Below are 8191 nucleotides of genomic sequence, written 5' to 3'. Positions count from 1 at the left end.
TGGACTGCAGCACGCCAGGCTTCCCTGCCCCTCACCACCTCCTGGAGCTTGCTCAAGCTCACGTCCATCAGGTCGGTGATGCCCTGCAACCATCTCATCCTCTGGGATGCTTATACGAAGCCAAGGAGACAGACCCTACATCATCAACCCTTTAACTAGGGCTGGCTTCACTACCACTCACATTTTCTAAATTGGACTGAAGAATACAGTGCTTTTATTTAAGCTGAATGGACTGAACTGGCAGATATTCACGCAACTTTGAGGAAACCTCTGAATAAAAAGGTGTTTCCACGTCGGTCACCTTGGCGTCATTTAGTCATTGTGACACACACTTCTTCAGCTACATGAAGCCCACGGCTGACTCCTGCCCATGGTGCCCATCTCCCCGGGCGGGCCTGAGGGCACTGACCCCTCTGCGTCCAGCAGCCCTAGACGGAGGGCCCTCCCTGGAGTCTGCGGAGAAGCCGCTGGCTCCGCCAAGTCTGTAAAGTGGGGCCAACACGTCGACGCCAGAAAGCTGTTAGAGGGAAACAGAATGAAGATCGAGGCCCACTGCTCACTGTCTGTAACAGGTGCCGGGCGTTTCCTGCTTGGGGACCTCCCCTCTTCCCGTGTCACCCCAACCCCACAGCAAACCGAGACAGGCCCTCCTCCCCACTCCCCACGGGCCCTCCTCCCCACTCCCCGAGAGCCCTCCTCACCACTCCCCGCGGGCCCCCCTCACCACTCCCCATGGGCCCTCCTCCCCAATCCTTGCTCACCGTCCACTTGGGGGCTGCTCTGTCTTAGCATCTGGACGGCCATCAGCTCACCTCCCACCTTGGCTTCCAATGCCCGGCTTCCCTCTTGTTCGGTTTCATGCATCTGAATTGAAATTGTGAGAAATCCACCTGACGTCCACAGGGGCACTGCCCGCCCGCCACCTGCGTGCCGCGGAGGTGAGGGCAGATGGCAGGGGTTTGACTGCTGGTCTTTCCCAAGTTTCCCTCACCGCCAGCAACCTGTTAGTCCTGAAAGAGGGCTGGCCTTTTCAGTCTGTCTACAAATGTAAGAGTGAAGAAATCATTCATCAGGGCAGTGTGTGTTGAAAGAGGGACAATTTGAAACAAGCTGCATTATTTGATTTTTATCTTTCACTGAGCCTGGAGACATGATTATTTTTAAACTTTCCTTTCGGTAAGCTTGGCTTGTCATTTTATACCACTGACATTTTTTTCTTTATTTATTCAAGCTGAGGGTTCAGAAATTATTGAAAGCAGGAGTTGTGGGTTGTTACATGTGTGCCCAATAAAAATAAGTTTTCATCAAGCTGTTTGAAGATGTAGTTATAAAATATTTTTAATAAAGTGGTTCCACCTACTCACAGGCTACTTTTTATGGCTGATGTGAATTAAAATCCACACCCAAACTTTATGGCTAATGTGCTTTGCCACCGATACAAAGCACAGAGGCGGAAGGGATTCCAGAAAGTGGCTGCAGGTAATGTGGCTGACACCCCAGCTTCTTAATCAAGTCTTCAGATACCCGGCACATCTCTGGAGATGTCCAAATCATCTTTGGAGAATGGAGAAGTCCAAATCAGCAAACAGAACTCCAAAAGTATGGTGGTGAGGCCCCAGTAAAAGTGAAATAAAGTGAATAAACTGGAGGTAAATTCCAACTATAAAACTGAAAATGGATTCTAAGGGGCCAAGAAGTGAAATCTGGAGGAAACACTAACAAGAAGGTAAGTGGGCCCTTCCAGGCATGAATGAAACCGTTCACCAAGGGACTCCTGAGGTCTCCCCTCCACCATCCATGATGTGGGGGTCTCTCCAGAGCACTGGTGCCCGTTGTTTCACTTGTGGGCCTGTCTACTAAGAGTCAACCATTCTCAAAACTCACACAGGGTTTTTTAGTCCTTTTTTTTTTTTTTTTGCATGCAAAGGTAAAAGCAGTAATAAAACTATTGTCCTCGTTGCAGTTAGTGAAAAGCTAGATGGGTTTTTTGCATCTGTTATTGGTATTTGGTTTCCCAGGTGGCGCTAGTGGTGAAGAACCTGCCTGCAACGCAGGAGACCCAGGTTTGATCCCTGGGTCAGACGACCCCCTGGAGAAGGAAATGGCAACCCACTCCAGTGTTCCTGCCTGGAGAATCCCATGAACAGAGGTGTCTAGTGGGCTACAGTCTGTGGGGTTGCAAAGAGCCAGACATGACTGAGCCACTGAGCATATGTTGATATTTAGGACTGCTGGGTTTAAGCCTAACAAATATGTAAGTAATTTAGCTAGGGGTGAGAGTGGAGAATGTGTACAGACTTCGCATGGGTTTTAATTCCAATGGATAAATGGAAGTAGCTTTGTATTCTGATGGTTATAATTTCACTTGCTTCTTGTGGTGGGGTCTATGGTCTGAGCGTAATCGGCGTAGACTACAAGAGTGGTAATGTGAGGTTGATGATCAGAGGCTAATGCTGTTCCAATGTTTTCTTCACATTTCAACTTAGACAAATGCATAAAAAATATGGAAAACTTCCATTGCCATTGACAAATTGTGTTAAATAATGCTTTGTGTTAGGCATAGAATGTTCCAGCAAAAAGACTGCCCGTATACTTAAATACTGCAAAGTGGTCCATCCCCTTTCCTCTTCCACTGCAACACTTTTTCTGTTTCTCTCACTGTTTTTCTTGATGGAGACTGTGGTTCTGGCATTTTTCTTTTCATTTCAGCTTAGAATGGAAAGAAAGAGTAAAGAGAAAGCATAGCCTAGGGTTTTGTCATTGTTCCTACAGCTTCTGGGACTGAAGGGAGCCTTGGGGACAGACCCTTGGTTCTCAGTGTAGGGAGACAAGTAGGACTTGAGCAGAGAACTGAATAGAAGGCCCCCTGGCTCATTCCATTTTTTCAAGCAAGACTGTAAAGCAAGGGAGCAGGGCTGGAATTTAGCCAATAAAAAGTCATTCTGTGGTCAGGACACTGCAGAATATGACTTGCTTGAATCTTAAGGCTGGAGAATTTCCAAGTGCAGGAAGCCAGCGGAGACAGGGGGAGAATGAAGGGGAGGAGCTGGGAGGAGGGCTCCCATGTGCCTCACCCCTGCCTTCTGGGTGGTGAAGCTGGGACGAGTCCTGTGGAAGATGACGTCTACCCACTGAACCCTCCAGGGAGTCAGGCATTTGCCAGGGCTCCAGGAGAGAGGAGGTGCCTTGTCATGAGCCCACCACCACACCCAGCATGCGAGGAGGCTACCAGGAGCCACTACTCATGGCCCTGATGGTTGAGCCTTGTCCTATGGGATCCCAGAGCTTAGTGTCACCTGTGACCTGTCTCCTAAGAGTTTTACATGAAAATTATATCAGATTAAATTAAACCTTAAAAAGTGTGTCTTTGGAAAAAGTATACAACATTTAAACAATAGTATTAATCACCTAAACTTAATTGGCATTTATAGAACATTCTAGCCCAAATCTCCAGAGTAGATATTCTTTCCTGTTATACATAGAATATTCACCAGGCACTATGGTTATATTCTGAGCTATAAAACAAACCTCAAAATATTTTTTTAAAATGCTTAAAATTTTACAGAGTACCTTTTCTCATCATGATGGTACTGAGTAGAAATCAATTACAGAAAGATATCTGAAAAATCCCTAAATATTTGGAAATAGTATAACATATGTTTAAGTAATTCATGAGCTGGAGAAGCTATGAGAGGAGGTAGAATATATTTTCCAATAAGTGGAAATAAAACGCAGAATTTCTAAAATTGTTATATACAGGCAAGGAGATCAGTTCAGTTATCAGTCCAGTCGCTCAGTCATGTCAGCCTCTTTGTGACCCCACGGACTGCTGCACACCAGGCCTCCTTGTCCATCACCAACTTCCGGAGCCTGCTCAAACTCTTGTCCATCGAGTCCATGATGCCACCCAACCATCTCATCCTCTGTCCTCCCTTTCTCCTCCTGCCTTCAATCTTTCCCAGCATCAGGGTCTTTTCCAATGAGTCAGCTCTTCGAATCAGGTGGCCAAAGTATTGGAGCTTCAGCTTCAGCATCAGTCCTTCCAATGAACACCCAGGACTGATTTCCTTTAGGATTGACTGCTTGGATTTCCTTGCAGTCCAAGGGACTCTCAAGAGTCTTCTCCAACACCACAGTTCAAAAGCATCAATTCTTCAGTGCTCAGCTTTCTTTATAGTCCAACTCTCACATCCATACGTGACCACTGGAAAACCATAGCTTTGACTAGATGGAGATAATAGCTAAGGAGATATTTAGAGGGAAATATAGAATTTTAAACAATTATAATAAAGTCAATGCTTTCCAAAGAGATGGAAAAAAATAGGTTAAAGTAAACTTAAATTAAATAGAATGAAGGAAAGCTAAAAGAGCGGAAAATCAATTCAATAATAAATTGACAGTAGAAAAATCAGTGGAACCAAAAACTAGGTCTTTGAAAAAAATCAATAAAATCTATAAAACTCTAACTAGGCTGACTAAGAAAAAGCTGAGAGAAGATGCTGTTCAGTAACATGAAGGGTGAAAGATGAAATATATCTAAGATCTTACAGAAATATTTCTAAGATCTTAAGAATAATAAAGGCATTTTTAAGTAAGATTTTGCACCAACAAATCTGACAAATTACATGAAATATACACATTCTTTGAAAGCTTTAAATTACCAAAACTGACCTAAGAAGAAATAGAAAAGTAAGAAGAAATGAAAAGTCCTTTATACCTTAAAAGAATACAGAAATTTCCACCTAAAAGTCCATATCATGTCCATATAATAACGTAATAAAAATGGGTAGATAGATTGGAAAAGAAGTAAAACCATCTTTATTTATAAATGATATCATGAAAATAAAAAATTCTAAAGGCCTACAAAATAGCTACTAGAATTAATAAGTGTGTTTAGTGGGGTCACAACACACAACATAGAAACTGATTGTATTTCTATATACTACTGTGAAAACAGGAAATTGAAATTGAAGTACTGTTTACAACAGCATAAACGATATCATAAGCAAACTTTAAACATGATCAAGATCTATACACTGAAAGGGACATAGGACAGCTGAGGGAAATTACGGAAGAGCTTAATGAATGGAGAGAGATATATTGTTCTTGGGTCAAAAGACTCAGTATTCTTATCGTGTTAACCTTGACCATTTTGGTCTATAGACTCAAAGCAATCCTAGTCAAAATTCCAAGAAGCCTTTTCTTTAGGAATCAGCAAGTTGATTTTAAAATTTAGATGTAAATACAAAGCATCAACCCTAAAAGGAAGAGAAATTTGTCTGTCTCACTCTTATTTTGAAAGGTACTCTGAAAAGAAAAAAAGTGAAAATGTTAGCCTCCCAGTCATGTCCTTCTCTTTGCATCCCCATGGCCTGTAGCCCGCCAGGCTCCTCAGTCCGTGGCATTCTCCAGGCAAGAATACTGGGGTGAATAGCTGTCTACTTCATCCAGGGGATCTTCCCAACTCAGGGATCGAACCTGGGTCTCTTGCAGGTGCAGGCAGATTCTTTACCATCTGAGCCACCAGGGAAAGTTTCTGTAATCAGGAGCGCAGAGGCCTGGAAACAGGACGAACTCATCAATCTAAGGGGCAGACAGGGTCGGGGGCGAAGTGGACACAAATTGGTGCTGCCAGCCGGGAGAAGCGACAGTCTTGCAGTCAGCGGTGCTGGGAGGCTGAACAGAAACGTGAGGAGAAACACCCCGGCGTTTGCTTTAATGGCGTCATACCATTAAAAAATTAATGAAGACAGACTGCAGACCTAAGCATAAAAGCTAAGTATATGAACCTTCTAAGAGGTGTTGCAGGAGAAAATACTTGAGTCTTTATGGTCTCTTCCTACACAGGAAGCAAAAAGTCCATAGTAAAAGAAAAGTTTCATAAACCGGACTTCATAAATTAAAAAAAAAAAAATCCTGCTCTTAAAAAAGAAAAAGAATACGAAGTTGAGCCACATGCTCGGAGAAAATATATGACAGAGAACTTGTGTCCAAAAAGAGAAATAGCACACTTACAACTCAGTAATGTGAGGAGCAAATCCAGAGCAAAATATCTGAATAAATACTCACTGCTAACAAGCACTGAGAAAACTGTAACACCTACCGTGGATGATGAAACTGAGAGCCAGCATGGCCGCTGCGGACACAGTGGGGCCTATTAGTCTTAAACTTGAGAGACCAAGATCTTCTCAGGCTGTATCCAGCCATACAGGTGAGCACAGTCAGGAGAGGGAGGAAGAGACGAAGGGAGGCAGAAACCAGCGCCCTGGCCCTCGCAGGGAGCAGGGCCGGGCCAGGCCGCCGTTGTCCTGGACGGTCCTCAGGCTCCGCAGGGACGTCGACCCATTTCACAGGCGAGACGATGGGGCCAGAGAGCCCAGCTGCCTCTGGTCCCAAGTCCTTGTTTCGTCTGCGGTACCGCGCGGCCAGCGAGGGCACACAGCAGCTCGCCTGCCACGGAGCCCCGTTTCCCTTCCTGTGACCCAGGGTCAGCCCTGCAGTTGCGAGCAGAGCTGGTAAGGGTTAAAGGCAGCGAAGCAAAGGCAGGCAGATGGCTGCAAATCTTCGGGTTCATGTGTCTTGTTCAGAAGAAATTCCTTGGAACCAATCACACATTTGAGCTATGGAAAAGCTATCACCTTCAAAGGGAGTGTATTATCTCTCAATCTTTGACAAATTTTGTTTGGACTCTGCTTGTTTGAGGAAAAATACACCATCAATTTTAGCCTGAGTATAAAACCCTGAAGACGGTCCAGGGAACTGGCAGTGTGTCCAGGAAGCTATCAAATATGTTAAAAGAACGGAGTTAAAAATGACTGCAACTTACAGTATGTTGATAGGAACAGTGCATTCCTTTCTCTTTGTTACGTTTAAATCTTTTTCACATGGCGCAGCCACAGAGTTCTCAGTGCGGGTGGGACCAGCCTTATTTTCAGGCTGAGGCTTGACAGAACTTTTATGCTCGGGGAGGGACCTGAGGTCAGGCGCTTCCCCTTCTCATGGATAGCAGTTCAGTCTGTGATCTCAAGATTTCATCTCCTGTGAGCCCGGTAAGGTGGCCCTGATTGGACACAAGCAATGACTGAACAGTTCCCAGCTCCTCACCTAGCAGATCTGCACTGAGATCAGGGCAGTCCTTCAAAGCAGCTGGCAGGGTGCCGGGCGAGGGTGCCGTGTCCCCCGAGGCCCTGGGGGAGAGGGCGCGTCGGGGGCGGCCCTGACTGTTGGGGGGCTGCTGACAAGCACAGCTGCGCAGGGCGCTGCTCTCTCCACGCCGCGTCTCTGGCCGCCGCTCCTCCCTCGGACGCAACCGGCTGCCGCAGAGGCCCCGCTGCTGTCCTGGGGAATGTCCTGTACCCACGCCTTCCTCCGTCTTCCTCCCGCCTCCTTCCCGGTACTTTGAGTCAACGATTCGCGTCGGGTTACATTTTATCTCCTCTTACGATTGTTGTTGGGTTTTTTCGCTGTAACTCTTCATCTTGTATTTTAGTATTTCCATCAGGCTTATAAATACCAATCCTTAATTTAATAAACACATACTGAATTAATATAATATCATCTTGTATGTAACATAAATTCCTCACAATGGTATAATTCCACTTCTCTCATCCTTTGTGCTATCATATCTATCTATGTTTATATACCAGAGAACACAAGTATATACATAGCTGTGTGTTTGCATGTTTGAGATATGATTGATCTGCAACATACTAGTTTCATGTGTACAGCGAAGTGATTCAGTTATTTATAAATATAGAAAAGAATATATATGCGTTTCAGAATCTTTTCCATTATAAGCTATTATAAAATCCTGAATATAGTTTCCTGTGCTCTAGTATGTTATATATTTTAATTAAATCTATACTGTAGGTTCTACAGTGCATTACTGTAGCACTTAAAGCATCAGTTTACCTTTAAAGATATTTAGTAAAAAATATTTTATACTTACCTGCATTTTTATACTTTCTAAGACTCACAAGTCAGAATTTCCTTTACCTGGAAAAGTTTCCTTAGCAACTGAGGTGTGCTGGCAACATATTCTTTCAGCACTGATCCTGTGAAAATATCTTTATTCTGCTTTCATTCTGAGGGACATTTTAACTGGACTTAGAAACCTAGATTTGCACTTTTCATTTACACCACTTTAAAGATATTCTGTTTTCTCATGGCCTCTGTTGTTTCTGATAAACAG

The 8191-nt window shown here is 44.2% G+C and overlaps 1 long non-coding RNA gene across 1 annotated transcript; it reads right to left on the bottom strand.

The window, feature by feature from the left end:
• Window positions 1-1204: 1204 nt before the first annotated feature.
• LOC132660223 (uncharacterized) lies at window positions 1205-7301 on the bottom strand. The gene is made up of 2 exons (XR_009601580.1): window positions 6104-7301; window positions 1205-5558 (listed from the first exon to the last, which is right to left on the bottom strand). It is a non-coding gene; the product is annotated as an uncharacterized LOC132660223 (long non-coding RNA).
• Window positions 7302-8191: the final 890 nt, after the last annotated feature.

The sequence above is a fragment of the Ovis aries genome, chromosome 8, assembly GCF_016772045.2.
Source record: "Ovis aries strain OAR_USU_Benz2616 breed Rambouillet chromosome 8, ARS-UI_Ramb_v3.0, whole genome shotgun sequence".
NCBI lineage: Eukaryota > Metazoa > Chordata > Mammalia > Artiodactyla > Bovidae > Ovis > Ovis aries.
Note: the sequence above shows the minus strand (reverse complement) of the source record. Positions and strands in the feature narration are given on the sequence as shown.